Below are 17,459 nucleotides of genomic sequence, written 5' to 3'. Positions count from 1 at the left end.
GGCGCACAAGGCAGGGGCTCGAATTCGTCGAAGATCAAGTCTCCGCGGATATCGGCCATGTAGTTTAAGCTTCCAAACCTGACCTGGTGGCCAGGGGCATAACTTTCGATCTGCTCCAGATGGCCAAGCGAGTTGGCCCGCAGTGCGAAGCCGCCAAACACAAAGATCTGTCCGGGAAGAAAAGTCTCACCCCAGACCGCATCGCTATCGATGATCGTAGGAGCCATCAAGCCTAACGGCGACGATACAGAGGAACTCTCAATGAAAGCACCAATGTCAGTGTCAAAACCGGCGGATCTCGGATAGGGGGTCCCGAACTGTGCGTCTAAGGCGGATGGTAACAGGAGGCAGGGGACACAATGTTTTACCCAGGTTCGGGCCCTCTTGATGGAGGTAAAACCCTACGTCCTGCTTGATTTATTCTTGATGATATGGGTATTACAAGAGTTGATCTACCACGAGATCAGAGAGGCTAAACCCTAAAAGCTAGCCTATGGTATGATTGTATGTTGTCCTACGGACTAAAACCCTCCGGTTTATATAGACGCCGGAGAGGGTTAGGGTTACACAAGGTCGGTTACAAAGGAGGAGATATCCATATCCGTACTGCCTAGCTTGCGTTCCACGCCAAGTAGAGTCCCATCCGGACACGAGATGAAATCTTCAATCTTGTATCTTCATAGTCCAACAGTCCGGCCAAAGGATATAGTCCGGCTGTCCGGAGACCCCCTAATCCAGGACTCCCTCAGCTCCCCTTGTGTCGAATCAATAAATTTGGGTTGAATACTCTACCCTCGAAAACTGTTGCGATCCCCTATACTTGTGGGTTATCAGTAGGCAAAGTACTGCCAGAGGTCTCCTACCTCTCGGCACGGGCATGAGTATGAAATACTAATTTCAATACTTGGAACATCTTATATGCTCTGTGGCGTTCAAAACATTTTTGAAGTCTCGGTTCTAAGCCGTAAAGCATGGTGCACTAAACTATCAAGTAGTCATCATACCGAGCTTTACCAAACGTTCATAACGTCTGCATATGCTCCTGCAATAGGTCTGTCACCTAGCGGTGCATCAAGGACATAATTCTTCTGTGCAGCAATGAGGATAATCCTCAGATCACGGATCCAATCCGCATCATTGCTACTAACATCTTTCAATTTATCTTTCTCAAGGAACGCATTAAAATTCAACGGAACAACAGCACGGGCCATCTATCTACAACAACATAGACATGCAAAATACTATCAGGTACTAAGTTCATGATAAATTAAGGTCTAGTTAATCAAATTATTAAAGAACTCCCACTTAGATAGACATTCCTCTAATCATCTAAGTGATCACGTGATCCATATCAACTAAACCATGTCCGATCATCACGTGAGATGGAGTAGTTTTCAATGGTGAACATCAATATGTTGATCATATCTTCTATATGATTCACTCTCGACCTTTCGGTCTCGGGTGTTCTGAGGCCATATCTGCATATGCTAGGCTCGTCAAGTTTAACCCGAGTATTCTGCATGTGCAAAACTGGCTCGCACCCGTTGTATGTGAACATAGAGCTTATCACACCCGATCATCACGTGGTGTCTCAGCATGACGAACTTTCGTAATGGTGCATACTCAGGGAGAACACTTGTACCTTGAAATTTAGTGAGAGGTCGTCTTATAATGCTACCGTCGATCTAAGCAAAATAAGATGTATAAAAGATAAACATCACATGCAATCAACATAAGTGATATGATATGGCCATCATCATCTTGTGCTTGTGATCTCCATCTCCGAAGCACCGTCATGATCAACATTGTCACTGGCGCGACACCTTGATTTCCATCGTAGCATCATTGTCGTCTCGCCAACTATTGCTTATACAACTATCGCTACCGCTTAGTGATAAAGTAAAGCAATTACATGGCGATTGCATTGCATACAATAAAGCGACAACCATATGACTCCTGCCAGTTGCCGATAAATCGGTTACAAAACATGATCATCTCATGCAACAAAATATAGCATCATGCCTTGACCATATCACATCACAACATGCCCTGCAAAAACAAGTTAAACGTCCTCTACTTTGTTGTTGCAAGTTTTACGTGGCTATTATGGGCTGAGCAAGAACTGTTCTTACCTACACATCAAAACTACAACGATAGTTTGTCAAGTTAGTGTTGTTTTATCCTTCTCAAGGACTGGGCGTAGCCACACTCGGTTCAACTAAAGTTGGAGAAACTGACACCCGCCAGCCACCTGTGTGCAAAGCACGTCGGTAGAACCAGTCTCGCATAAGCGTACGCGTAATGTCGGTCCGGACCGCTTCATCCAACAATACCGCCGAACCAAAGTATGACATGTTGGTAAGCAGTATGACTTGTATCGCCCACAACTCACTTGTGTTCTACTCGTGCATATAACATCTACACATAAACCAGGCTCGGATGCCACTGTTGGGGAACGTAGTAATTTCAAAATTTTCCTACGCACAGGCAAGATCATGGTGATGCATAGCAACGAGAGGGAAGAGTATCGTCCACGTACCCTTGTAGAACATAAGCGGAAGCGTTATGAGAACGCGGTTGATGTAGTCGAACGTCTTCACGATCCGACCGATCCAAGTACCGAACGAACGGCACCTCCGAGTTCAGCACACGTTCAACTCGATGACGTCCCGCGAGCTCCGATCTAGCAAAGCTTCACAGGAGAGTTTCGTCAGCATGACGGCGTGGTGATGATGATGATGATGCTACCAATGCAGGGCTTCGCCTAAGCACCGCTATGATATGATCGAGGTGGGTTATGGTGGAGGGGGGCACCGCACACGGCTAAGAGATCAATGATCAACTTGTGTGTCTAGAGGTGCCCCCCTGCCCCCGCATATAAAGGAGCAAGGGGAGGTCGGCCGGCCTCTCTAGGCGCGCCAAAGGGGGGAGGAATCCTCCTCCTAGTAGGAGTAGGATTCCTCCTTTCCTAGTCCTACTAGGAGGGGAAGGAAGGAGAAGGGGAGGAGAAGGAAAGAGGGGGCGCAGCCCCTCCCCTAGTCCAATTCGTACTAGGCCCATGGGGGGCGTGGCTAGCCCTCGTGGCTTCTCCTCTTTTTCCCTTAAAGCCCACTAAGGCCCATATGTACTCCCGTATTCCCGTAACTCCTCTGGTACTCCAAAAATACCTGAATCACTCGGAACCTTTCCGATGTCCAAATATAGTCGTCCAATATATCGATCTTTACGTCTCGACCATTTCGAGACTCCTCGTCATGTCCCCGATCTTATCCGGGACTCCGAACTACCTTCGGTACATCAAATCACATAAACTCGTAATACCAATCATCACCGAACGTTAAGCATGCGGACCCTATGGGTTCGAGAACTATGTAGACATGACTGAGACACGTGTCCGGTCAATAACCAATAGCGGAACCCGGATGCTCATATTGGCTCCTACATATTCTACGAAGATCTTTATCGGTCAAACCGCATAACAACATACGTTGTTCCCTTTGTCATCGGTATGTTACTTGCCCGAGATTCGATCGTCGATATCTCAATACCTAGTTCAATCTCATTACCAGCAAGTCTCTTTACTCGTTCCATAATGCATCATTCCGCAACTAACTCATTAGTTACAATGCTTGCAAGGCTTATAGTGATGTGCATTACCGAGTGGGCCCAGAGATACCTCTCCAACAATCAGAGTGACAAATCCTAATCTTGATCTATGCCAACTCAACAAGTACCATCGGAGACACCTGTAGAGCACCTTTATAATCACCCAGTTACGTTGTGACGTTTGGTAGCACACAAAGTGTTCCTCCAGTACTCGGGAGTTGCATAATCTCCTAGTCATAGGAACATGTATAAGTCATGAAGAAAGCAATAGCAACAAACTAAACGATCATCGTGCTAAGCTAACGGATGGGTCAAGTCAATCACATCATTCTCTAATGATGTGATCCCGTTAATCAAATGACAACTCATGTCTATGGTTAGGAAACATAACCATCATTGATTCAACGAGCTAGTCAAGTAGAGGCATACTAGTGACACTTTGTTTTGTCTATGTATTCACACATGTACTAAGTTTCCGTTTAATACGATTCTAGCATTAATAATAAACATTTATCATGATATAAGGAAATATAAATAACAACTTTATTATTACCTCTAGGGCATATGTCCTTCAAATACTTAGTATTAGCTTCTCCAACTTTAATTTGTCTGATAGTTGCTCTTTGCTTCCAATACAGCCTTTGGTGCTTCAACAACTTCTCCAAGTGCAATTTGAGGATCTCTCTGCTATTGTTTTCTACCAAAGTTAGGTATGTCACATCTTCAAAGGTATCATAGCAGAGAATTAAAAAGTTGGTGTCTTCAATGATCTTTTTGAGATTGGAGATGTTTCTGGCCCAAGTCTTTAATCCTTTCCTGGACCTCTTAAATTTTGTGGCAATAGTTCTGGCACTATCCATGTGCCCCACATCCTGGTTCCAAATGGTCTGCACTACATCCTGAAAATCTGGGTGTTCCAGCCAGTAGTTTTCAAATCTGAAGATGTTAGGTTTGGGTATAGATGTACCAATCTTAATCATAATAGGAACATGGTCTGAAGTTGTTTTTGCCAGAGGATGAGCAAAAGTAGCTAGGAAGTTCAAAGTCCAAGTCTCAGAGTTGAAACACCAGTCCAATTTTTCCAAAAGTGGAGCATCCTGCATGTTACTCTAGGTAAAGTTCCTACCTTTCACAGGGATTTCAATAAGTGCTTGATTGCTAATGGCTTCACTGAAAGCAAACATGTCTGAGATACTGCCTCCCTCTCTGCTTCTGTTGTGTGGATATCTGATGTAATTAAACTCCCCAAGCACCATCCAATTAACATCATCATGTATTTGAAAATTCTTAAACCAGTCAATGAAATTGCTCCTATCTGGTTGCTGACATGGACCATAAATATTGGATAGGATCTAGGAATCTCCATTATGATTAGAGGTGAAATTGATTGAGAGGGAGTATTCATTGGAATGGAAAATTTGTCCATGAAAAACATGTTAATTCTAGGCTACCAAGAGGCCTGCAGATGCACCAATAGAAGGGAGAAAAGCAAATTTATTTATTCTATTGGGACAGAAATTTTTAATATAAGAATTGCCAAATTGTTCTCTCTTAGTTTCATGAAGACAGACAATTGTACATTGAGATTCTTCAATTTTGTTTCTGATTGTAGTCCATTTATCCGGATCATTGATGCCTCTGACATTCCAGTTCAAAATAGTCCAATCTCTAGCCATATAACATATATAGAGCAGGAAAACATGTACTGCGAAAATACTTATGCCAGAGAATAAAGCAGGAGAATCTTAGAGATCATAATGTAGCAGTGGACAAAGATTAATAACCCAAGGCGCTACTGTAACAATAATAACTGAGTCTGACACATTGAAGCATAGCAATCTCAGAGCACCTCTATTACACTGATCATGACACCAAAAGAACCACAGTGCCCACCAAACAAATTCATACATTACAAACTAACAAGTTCTTAAACAGTGAGAGCTGGATGAGTCTGATCCTCAAGACAAAATGCAACTTCAGAGGCCATATTACTACTAGCTAAGAAGCAACTACTGGAGATTTATTGACTCAGCTACTGGGAGCCTTTGCTGAGTCCTTGCCAGCCTTGGGGCCCACTTTGGATGTAGTAGTGCTCTTGATCTTCTTGTGCTTCTTAGAGAGAAGTTCCTCAGAAGTATCACTTGCAGGCACATTGCAAAAAAGCAATGTTAAGATTCTTAGCTACTTTTGTTGGGATTGGTGGAGGTAAAGCATGATAGGCCATACAATTCCAATCTATGCAGATGTTCTTTTTATATCCATTTGCTAATTTTTGCAATCTGCAACTTCTCCTTACCTCAGTTTCTACCAAGGGCACTTTATCCTTCCTCTTCTTGTTATTGTGCAGAGCTGATGAGGAAGATGTTGCGGCTGACACTTTTGAAGATGAGATTAAAGGAGAGGTTACTTCCTGCTCTTCTCCCCTCCCCCCCTGTTCAGACACAGTGGCAGTGGAAACAAATGATTCAGCAATTGGGCAGATCTTAGGGATAGCAAATGGTAGAGTACTGAGACCACTAGACCCTTGTGTGATTATCTCCTAGACATTAGAATTCACAAACTTCTTGGCCCAATAAAATTTATCAGGTGTGAGGAAAGTAACTGACAAGAAATTGACCCGATCAACATGTACCTAGGTGATATCCTTGTCATGCTTTGAAGGAGCAAAGTGCTTTTTCCAGGTCTAAGATCCCTCCTGACCTAGGAGCTCTGCCAGCTGAGCATGATCAGTTTCCATAGTTGCAAGCACTGGATCAACATCTAGCAAATTCAGTTGCACAAGACCTGTAGTGATAATATTGTGTTGATTGAGGAAAGCAGGTACAGGGAAATCAGGGGGAGCAGACAAATCAGAACAATTACCATTGGAGGAGGTATCAACCATACCATTAGGATCTGTGGGGATGTCATTCAAAGGTTGATCCAGTGGCACTGGTTCCATCTGCAGTTGTTCTGGTTCTGTCCTCTTTTCTTCAATTGCAGATGCCAGCAACTTTAAAGGAGCGGCACTAGAAGTAGAGGGCAGGTGAGCCAGCAACTCCATCTGCATGGGGTCCTCCTGTCTATCAACCACATTGTTGCTTGGCTGCCACAGAATCATATTCAAACTCATATCAATAATAGGCTGCCTTGGGAGCTGGGGGCCCATAACTGCCTCCACATGGAGAGGGTGGGCAGGCTCAAGTGCAGGAATAGGCCAATCTGCCAAATTCAAATCTGGTAGGAGAGGAGCCAAGGGCCCATTAGCTGAAGCACCAGAATTGGCACTGTGGTCAGATTGTCCCATGGATAGAGTGAGGCTGGTATGATCAATGTTCTCATTAACTGGCTGAACATCTTCTTCCATGGGCCCCATAAGATCATTGAGCTCAAGGAATTCTCCAGGGTTGTTCTCCAGGTCAATCATAGGATCTGGCATTGCCTGGTGGCTCCATCCAGGTAACTCTTGTTCTTGCTCTGCATCTTCATCTGCATCCATATCCTCTGCAGTATTCAGTGCCAGATTCAGGTTCAGATTTGGTTCTTGCTGCTCTTGTTGCTGAAGGGGTCCAAGAAAGTGGTTGTGCTGGTTAGGGTGAAAGTTCTCCTGCAATGGCATTGGGTGTGGGTTGCCATTGGGTTGAATAGGGTCCTCATCATGTGGTTCTACACCTAGCACCTGCTGCTGAAGGATGACCACAGGGCACGAGAGAGAATATTCCTTATCCCCATCTCCTAAGACAATACTAGCAGGAATATCTCTTAATTCCTCCACCTTTACTTTGACTATTTGATTTGCTCTAGTACTTCTGACTTTGTCCCAGCTAACAAACTTTCCAAACTTGCTAACTGCATCATTAATCTCCTGAATGTTCCTCCTATCAAGTGGAAAACCACACAACAGAATCCAAACTTCTCTGTTTAAAACCAACTTTCTCCAGTTTAACCCTCTATCATGTCTTTCAAAGATGACATGAACATCAGTGAACAAGTGTGGGCTATTGGAAACTAGATCATCCCGATCGAAAATGCTATTCATCTTAACATAAGACTGACCGAATGGGCAAGGGACGATCTCTGAAAACCCCAATCTCCTGTCGGTGAAGAAGTCAGAAAGTACCTCGCGCACGGTGTTGAACTGCACTGGAAGGTTGGGCATCGGCACAATCGACACAATCACCCAGTCTTCATGCAAGGGTGGAGGCGAAGCTGACATTACCTGCACCCTGGCCGAATGGCCAGCTATCTCGTTGCTATGGTGATTTGGGGGAAGGAAGGGGTGGGATCAAAAGGGAAGGTGGCCATGGTAGAGGAGATGATGGACTGCGAGGTGCGTGCGGGGATGGCCGGCGGCGTGCGATGATTTGTGTCAGAGTTGAGAAAGACAGCAGCTTGGAGAAGCTGAGAGGCGAAATATGGAGAGGTGGAGTAAATTACGCTGCCAACTCGGGAAGGTGTAGTGGGGGATTAACAGGATTGCCTTGACCAGTCAGCTGATTTACTACCCTTGCCATCCCATCCGCAGGAACAGTGGCGGCTTGCCTTGGAATGTGAAACGATTGTGGTGGGCGGCTGAATTGGGCACTGAGCGGGGTGGGTTCAGTCGATCGAGTGGGTTGGGCCTTGGAGAAGCAATCTTTGGTGATATGGCCCTCTTTCTTGCAAGCATGGCATTTGATTCTGTTTTTACAAGTGGGCCGAGAGTGACCAGACTCGAGACAGTGAACACAAAAGGCCACTTTATTGATTTGAATAGGCGATGTTCCCGCTCCGTTGTGTGCCCCATTGAGCGACCATTATGACCATTGCTGTCGGAATTAGGGCCTTGATTACCCGATGATGGTGCCCCATTTGAATTTGGATGATGAACAACATCTGATCTAGGAATAGGTGAGATCTGTGGGGCGTAGTTGGCAGGAGATCTAAGAGCTTGCATGTAAGATTCCCTTGGGTGTCTACTGAAAACATGAGTCCATTCATCCTCTTTATCTTGAAGATATTGATCAAGCTCCCAACAAGAGTTTGGTCCCCCATTCCCCCAAAGAAGGAAATTCACATTGAGCAGAGGCAGATTGATGTTACCTCCCTTGATGATGGAGAAACCCACTTCTTTGGACAAAACCGAGAATTTGAAAGACCAATTATGTAGCAGCTTGACTTTGAATACAGAGGCTCTTCCTCCAAAACATGCTAGGAGAATAGTACTTATTGATTCCTCAGTGAGTCTAATGTGCGAGCGAGTGAATTTGGCGACCAGAAGGAATTCCTCTTGATCCGATCCTTCTTCATAGTTGATAGGAACTCCCCACTTTCTCCATACTTCCGAGGCAAAATCTTGGCCTCGGTCAAAGTTGAGATCTGCGAGTGACATGATCTTGGTTGGTGGTAGGAGTTGGATGGTAGGGCTGATGGGAGGGTGTGCGCCAGGGCCGGAGCGGCCACCGACAATGGCCGGGAGGGAGGGGGCTAGGAGGAAGGTGTTGGGGTTGAGTGGGCTAGCTGCAGTGCGACCTGGTAGCCGTCTCAACATGACCCCTTGTAAAGATATCAATCAAAAGCCTTGGTTTTTAGGTGAACTTTCAGGTTGCACATGTATTTCTTTTTAAGAGGAATAGTGGAAGAAAAGCCCACTATAATTTTTAAATTTTATTAATAAAAGCAAAAAAGTATATGTACAAAGGCTTGAGAAAGCCAAAGGCAGAAGAGAAAACAAAAGATAAAGAAACAACGAGGCAAGAAAGAAAACTATTCAGACAGCCTACTCTAGTAAGCCAAGAATTGAAGGCTAGGCATGTGGGGAAGTAAGAATGAAATGGTTCCTAGGTCTGTTGCGATGGCGCGAAAAGGAGGCAACCTCGTTCCCTTAGTCCACTGCCGGCCAGACCAATGGTTCTCTCCCTCTACGTTTGCTGCTCCGGCGACAGGAGAGCGATGGAACCCGGATCTAGGGCCCCATCGTGTAGATAGTAGGGCTAGTGGTCTTGGCAACGCCGTTGAGTTGGGGATGATGGTGTCCATTTGGAATAAGTGTGCCATCACTCGATTCCCTTCCCAGTAAAGCATTGGGTGGAGTTGGCGAGTGGCTGGAGTTGTGTGTTCTCGGATTTGTTGAAGGTGAGTCTTGGTGCTCGGGCCATGCTTAGTGCGACGGAGGCAGCGATCTGCTTGGTGAGTTTTTGTCCCATGTCTTCTTCTTCATCTCAGCGAGGTGGGCTCTGGCTTTGTTGTGGAGGTTCTAGGGGTGGTGCGGCGGTGCTATGGGGGTTGGCGCCGGCTAGTGCGGCTGCGTGTATAGGAGTTTTGGGCGTTCGGATCTAATCGAGGCTTGGCCGGTGACGGCTGGTTCATGGGGTGATACGTCCATTTAGCATCATGCTTTTATATCGATATTTATTGCATTATGGGCTGTTATTACACATTATGTCACAATACTTATGTCTATTCTCTCTTATTTTACAAGGTTTACATAAAGAGGGAGAATGCCGACAGGTGGGATTCTGGGCTGGAAAAGGAGCAAATATTAGAGACCTATTATGCACATCTCCAAAAGTCCTAAAACTTCACGGAAGTCATTTTCAGAATATATAAAAAATACTGAGCGCAAGAAGTTCCGGAGGGGGGCCACACCCTGCCCACGAGGGTGGGGGCGCGCCCTACCCCCCTGGGCACGCCCCCCTGCCTCGTGGCCCCCCTGGTGGCCCTCTGATGCCCATCTTCTGCTATATGGAGTCTTTCGATGAGAAAAAAATCATAAGCCAGCTTTCAGGACGAGACTCCGTCGCCACGAGGCGAAACCTTGGCGGAACCAATCTAGGGCTCTGGCGGAGCTGTTCTGCCGGGGAAACTTCCCTCCGGGAGGGGGAAATCATCGCCATCGTCATCACCAATGATCCTCTCATCGGGAGGGGGTTAATCTCCATCAACATCTTCACCAGCACCATCTCTTCTCAAACCCTAGTTCATCTCTTGTATCCAATTCTTGTCTCTAAGTACGGGATTGGTACCTGTGGGTTGCTAGTAGTGTTAATTACTCCTTGTAGTTGATGCTAGTTGGTTTATTTGGTGGAAGATCATATGTTCAGATCCTATATGCACATTAATACCCCTCTGATTATGAACATGAATATGCTTTGTGAGTAGTTACGTTTGTTCCTGAGGACATGGGAGAAGTCTTGCTATTAGTGGTCATGTGAATTTGGTATTCGTTCGATATTTTGATGAGATGTATGTTGTCTCTCCTCTAGTGGTGTTATGTGAACGTCGACTACATGACACTTCACCATTATTTGGGCCTAGAGGAAGGCATTGGGAAGTAATAAATAGATGATGGGTTGCTAGAGTGACAGAAGCTTAAACCCTAGTTTATGCGTTGCTTCGTAAGGGGCTGATTTGGATCCATATGTTTCATGCTATGGTTAGGTTTACCTTAATACTTTTGTTGTAGTTGCGGATGCTTACAATAGAGGTTAGTCATAAGTGGTATGCTTGTCCAAGTAAGGACAGCACCCAAGCACCGGTCCACCCACATATCAGATTATCAAAGTACCGAAAGCGAATCATATGATCGTGATGAAACCTAACTTGACGATAATTACCATATGTCCTCGGGAGCGCTTTTCTCTATATAAGAATTTGTCCAGGCTTGTCCTTTTCTACAAAAAGGATTGGGCCACCTTTCTGCACTTTATTTACTTTTGTTACTTTTTGCTCGTTACAAATTATCTTATCACAAAACTATCTGTTACTTATAATTTCAGTGCTTGCAGAGAATACCTTGCTGAAAACCGCTTATCATTTCCTTCTGCTCCTCGTTGGGTTCGACATTCTTACTTATCGAAAGGACTACGATAGATCCCCTATACTTGTGGGTCATCAAGACTCTTTTCTGGCATCGTTGCCGGGGAGTAAAGCGCCTTTGGTAGGTGGAATTTGGTAAGGAAAAATTTATATAGTGTGCTGAAATTTACTGTCACTTGTTACTATGGAACATAATCCTTTGAGGGGCTTGTTCAGGGTATCTTCACCCCGACCAGAAGAGCAAAGAGTTGCTCCTCAACCTATTGAACCTACTGAAAATGAAAATGTCTACTTTGATATTCCTTCGTGTATGATAGAAAAACTGCTAGCTAATCCTTTTGCAGGAGACGGAACAATGCATCCTGATGAGCACCTAATACATGTGGATGAAGTTTGTGGATTATTTAAGCTTGCAGGTGTGCCTGATGATGTTATTAAGAAGAAGGTCTTCCCTTTATCTTTGAAGGGAGATGCATTGACATGGTATAGGCTATGTGATGATATGGGATCATGGAACTACAAATGATTGAAATTGGAATTTCATCAGAAGTTTTATCCTATGCATCTTGTTCATCATGATCGCAATTATATATATAATTTTTGGCCTCGCGGAGGAGAAAGCATCGCTCAAGCTTGGGGGAGGCTTAAATCAATGTTATATTCATGCCCCAATCATGAGCTTCCAAGAGAAATATTATTCAAAATTTATATGCTCGGCTTTCTGATAACAATCGCACCATGCTCGATACTTCTTGTGCTGGCTCTTTTATGATGAAGACTATTGAATTCAAATGGGATTTATTGGAAAGAATTAAATGCAACTCTGAAGATTGGGACCTCGACGAAGGTAAGGAGTTAGGTATGACACCTAAGTTTGATTGTGTTAAATCTTTTATGGATACCGATTTTTTCCGTAAATTTAGCACTAAATATGGACTTGACTCTGAGATAGTAGCTTCTTTCTGTGAATCTTTTGCTACTCATGTTGATCTCCCTAGGGAGAAGTGGTTTAAATATCATCCTCCCATAGAAGTAAAAGTAGTTGCACCTATTAAAGTTGAAGAAAAGACTGTCACTTATAATGATCCTATTGTTCCTACTGCTTATGTTGAGAAACCACCTTTTCCTGTTAGGATAAAAGATCATGCTAAAGCTTCAACTATGGTTCGTAAAAGCAATATTAGAACTTATACATCTCCTGAGCAAGTTAAAGTTGAACCTAATATTGCTATTGTTAAAGATCTCTTGGTTGGTAATATTGATGGGCATGTTATTTATTTCTGTGATGAAACTGCTAGAATTGCTAAACCTTATGCTAAAGATAAACATAGACCTGTGGTAGGCATGCCCGTTATTTCTGTTAAAATAGGAGATCATTGTTATCATGGCTTGTGTGATATGGGTGCTAGTGCTAGTGCAATACCTATTGACCTATACAGAGAAATTATGCATGATATTGCACCTGTCGAGTTAGAAGATATTGATGTCACCATTAAACTAGCTAATAGAGATACTATTTCACCAATGGGAATTGTTAGAGATGTTAAAGTCTTGTGTGGGAAAACTAAATATCCTGCTGATTTTCTTGTTCTTGGTTCCCCACAAGATAGCTTTTGTCCCATTATATTTGGTAGACCCTTCTTAAACACTGTTAATGCTAGGGTAGACTGCAACAAGGATGTTATTACTATTGGTTTAGGTGATATGTCTCACGAGTTCAACTTTTCCAAATTTTGTAGACAACACCGTGAAGAGGAATTGCTTAGTAAAGATAAAATTATTGGTCTTGCTTCTATTGCCGTACCTCCTAGTGATCCTTTAGAACAATATTTGCTAGACCATGAAAATGATATGTTTATGAATGAAAGAAGGGAAATAGATGAAGTATTCTTTAAACAAGAACCCATCCTGAAACACAATTTGCCTGTTGAAATCCTAGGGGATCCTCCTCCACCCAAGGGTGATCTCGTGTTTGATCTCAAACCGTTACCTGATACTCTTAAATATGCCTAACTTGATGAGAAAAAGATATATCCTGTTATTATTAGTGCTAACCTTTCAGAGCATGAAGAAGAGAGATTATTGAAAACTCTGAAGAAGCACCGTGCTGCTATTGGATATACTCTCGATGATCTTAAGGGCATTAGTCCCACACTATGTCAACACAAAATAAATTTGGAGAAAGACGCCAAACTAGTTCGTGATCACCAACGACTGAATCCTAAGATGAAAGAAGTGGTAAGAAAGGAAATACTAAAGCTCCTTGAGGCACGTACAATTTATCCCATTGCTGATAGTCAGTGGGTAAGTCCTGTCCATTGTGTCCCTAAAAAGGGAGGTATTACTGTCGTTCCTAATGATAAAGATGAATTGATTCAACAAAGACTTATTACAGGTTATAGGATGGTAATTGATTTCCGCAAATTAAATAAGGCTACTAAAAAAGATCATTAGCCCTTACCTTTTATTGATCAAATTCTAGAAAGATTATCCAAACATACACATTTTGCTTTCTAGATGGTTTTTCTGGTTTCTCTCAAATATATGTGTCAGCTGATGATCAATCTAATACCACTTTTACTTGCCCGTTCGGTACTTTTCCTTATAGACGTATGCCTTTTGGTTTATGTAATGCACCTGCTACCTTTCAAAGATGCATGATGGCTATATTCTCTGACTTTTGTGAAAAGATTTGTGAGGTTTTCATGGATGATTTCTTCGTCTATGGATCCTCTTTTGATGATTGCTTAAGCAACCTTGATCGAGTTTTGCAGAGATGTGAAGAAACTAACCTTGTCTTGAATTGGGAGAAGTGCCACTTTATGGTTAATGAAGGTATTGTCTTGGGGCATAAAGTTTTTGAAAGAGGTATTGAAGTTGATAAAGCTAAGGTTGATGCTATTGAAAAGATGCCATGTCCCAAGGACATCAAAGGTATAAGAAGTTTCCTTGGTCACGCCGGTTTTTATAGGAGGTTCATTAAGGACTTCTCAAAAAAATTGTCGACCTCTGACTAATTTATTACAAAAAGATATACCATTTGTTTTTTATGATGATTGCGTAGAAGCATTTGAAATACTTAAGAGAGCATTGATCTCTATACCTATTGTTCAGCCACCTGATTGGAATTTACCCTTTGAAATTATGTGTGACGCTAGTGATTATGCTATAGGTGCTGTTCTAGGGCAAAGAGTTGATAAGAAATTAAATGTTATTCAATATGCTAGTAAAACTCTAGACAATGCTCAGAGAAATTATGCTACTACTGAAAAAGAATTCTTAGCAGTTGTATTTGCTTGTGATAAGTTCAGACCTTATATTGTTGATTCTAAAGTAACTATTCACACGGATCATGCTGCTATTAAATATCTTATGGAAAAGAAAGATGCTAAACCTAGACTCATTAGATGGGTTCTCTTGCTACAAGAATTTGATTTGCATATTATTGATAGAAAGGGAGCTGAGAACCCCGTTGCAGACAACTTGTCTAGGCTAGAGAATGTTCTTGATGACGCACTGCCTATTGATGATAGCTTTCCTGATGAACAATTAAATGTCATAAATGCTTCTCGTACTGCTCCATGGTATGCTGATTATATTGTTGCTAAATTTATACCACCTAGTTTCACATACCAGCAAAAGAAAAAGTTTTTCTATGATTTGATACATTACTTTTGGGATGACCCACATCTTTATAAAGAAGGAGTAGATGGTGTTATTAGACGTTGTGTACCTGAGCATGAACAGGAACAGATCCTACGGAAGTGTCACTCCAAAGCTTATGGAGGACACCATGCTGGAGATAGAACTGCACATAAGGTATTGCAATCCGGTTTTTATTGGCCTACTCTCTTCAAGGATGCCCGTAAGTTTGTTGTATCTTGTGATGAATGTCAAAGAATTGGTAATATTAGTAGACGTCAAGAAATGCCTATGGATTATTCACTTGTTATTGAACCATTTGATGTTTGGGGCTTTGATTATATGGGACCTTTTCCTGCCTCCAATGGATACACACATATTTTAGTTGCTTTTGATTACGTTACTAAGTGGGTAGAAGCTATTCCAACTAGTAGTGCTGATCATAACACCTCTATTAAGATGCTTAAAGAAGTTATTTTTCCAAGGTTTGGAGTCCCTAGATATTTAATGACTAATGGTGGTTCACATTTTATTCATGGTGCTTTCCGTAAAATGCTTGCTAAATATGATGTTAATCATAGAATTGCATCTCCTTATCACCCACAATCTAGTGGTCAAGTAGAATTGAGTAATAGAGAACTCAAATTAATTTTGCAAAAGACTATTAATAGATCTAGAAAGAATTGGTCTAAGAAACTTGATGATGCATTATGGGCCTATAGAACTGCGTATAAAAATCCTATGGGTATGTCTCCGTATAAAATGGTTTATGGAAAAGCATGTCACTTACCTCTCGAACTAGAACATAAGGCATAATGGACTATTAAAGAGCTCAATTATGATTTCAAACTTGCCGGTGAGAAGAGGTTATTTGACATTAGCTCACTTGATGAATGGAGAACCCAAGCCTATGAGAATGCCAAATTGTTTAAAGAAAAAGTTAAAAGATGGCATGACAAAAGGATACAAAAGCGTGAGTTTAATGTAGGTGACTATGTATTGCTATACAACTCTCGTTTAAGATTTTTGCAGGAAAACTTCTCTCTAAACGGAAAGGTCCTTATGTTATCGAGGAGGTCTATCATTCCGGTGCCATAAAAATCAACAACTTCAAAGGCACAAATCCGAAGGTGGTGAACGGTCAAAGAATTAAACATTATATCTCAGGTAATCCTATAAATGTTGAAACCAATGTTATTGAAACCGTAACCCCGAAGGAATACATAAGGGACACTTTCCGAAACGTTTCAGACTCCGAAAAGGAATAGGTATGTGGTACGGTAAGTAAACCAACTCCAAAACAGTTCTAATGGCAATTTTCTTCCATTTTGGAATATTTAGAAAAAAGAAAAATAAGAAGCAGTCCGGGAAGGACACGAGGGCTCCACGAGGGTGGAGGGCGCGCCCTACCCCCTGGGTGCGCCCCATGCCTCGTGGGCACCTCGTGCGCTCTCCGGACTCCGTTTTCTTACACGTTACGTATTTTTGTCAGTAAAAATTCATTATATAATCTCCTAGAGGTTTTGACTCATGTATCATGCAAATATCTCCTGTCTTTGTTTTGAGCTGTCCTGCTGCAGATTAGAACAACATGTCGTCCCAGGAGTCGGAAGGAGAAAGCTATGTGGCTGACTACCTCGCAGATCCTAAGGTCTATGGGGATGTGGAGCATTATGGTTGGACTACGGAAGAAGAAGAGGACTATGAACCCAAGGGAAGGGAGGAGACGAGCTCAGAAGAAGATGAAGTCCCATTACCTCAACCTGGGGACATGCATGTGGAGTTCAAAAAGTCAAGCCTCCCGGATAGAGTAAAGAAACCTAAGATCGAGTTTATCCCTTTTCGCCTCTTGCGGGAAAACAAGCAAGAACTATGCAAAAAGATACTAAGCCTGGAGCAGGAGATTGAGGACCTAAGGGACCAAAATTCTGTCCTCAAGCACAAATTAAGGAAGAAGCCTACGCCATCAACAAAACTATCACCTTCTTCACCAACAAAGAAGAACTGAGTATCTAGTATGGACACTCCCCTTGGCAACTGCCAAGCTTGGGAGAGTGCCCCGGTATCGTATCACCATCACTTTTATCTTTACCGTTTTCTTAGTTCAATCATTTTGATAATATCTTGATCTAGTAGAATAAAGTTTTAGTATGATCTAGTTGTGAGTTTTGCTTTATGATCCTTCTATGTAATCGAGTCCGTGAGCTATATAATAAAGATTAGTGTTGAGTCAAGGGCTTGAGTCAAGGGCTTGATTATTTTGCCATGATCTTGAGGGAATAAAATAAAAGAGAAAGAAATAAAAAGAAACAAAGAGATCATATAGATCTTATGGAGAGTAATGAGCTCACAAATAAAAAGTATGATGAATAAAAGTTGTTGAGAGTTGACAAACATAGTTTTGGTCATAGTTGCAATTAGGAAGTAATAAAGAA

The sequence above is a fragment of the Triticum urartu genome, chromosome 7 (genome assembly GCF_003073215.2).
Source record: "Triticum urartu cultivar G1812 chromosome 7, Tu2.1, whole genome shotgun sequence".
Lineage (NCBI taxonomy): Eukaryota > Viridiplantae > Streptophyta > Magnoliopsida > Poales > Poaceae > Triticum > Triticum urartu.
Note: the sequence above shows the minus strand (reverse complement) of the source record.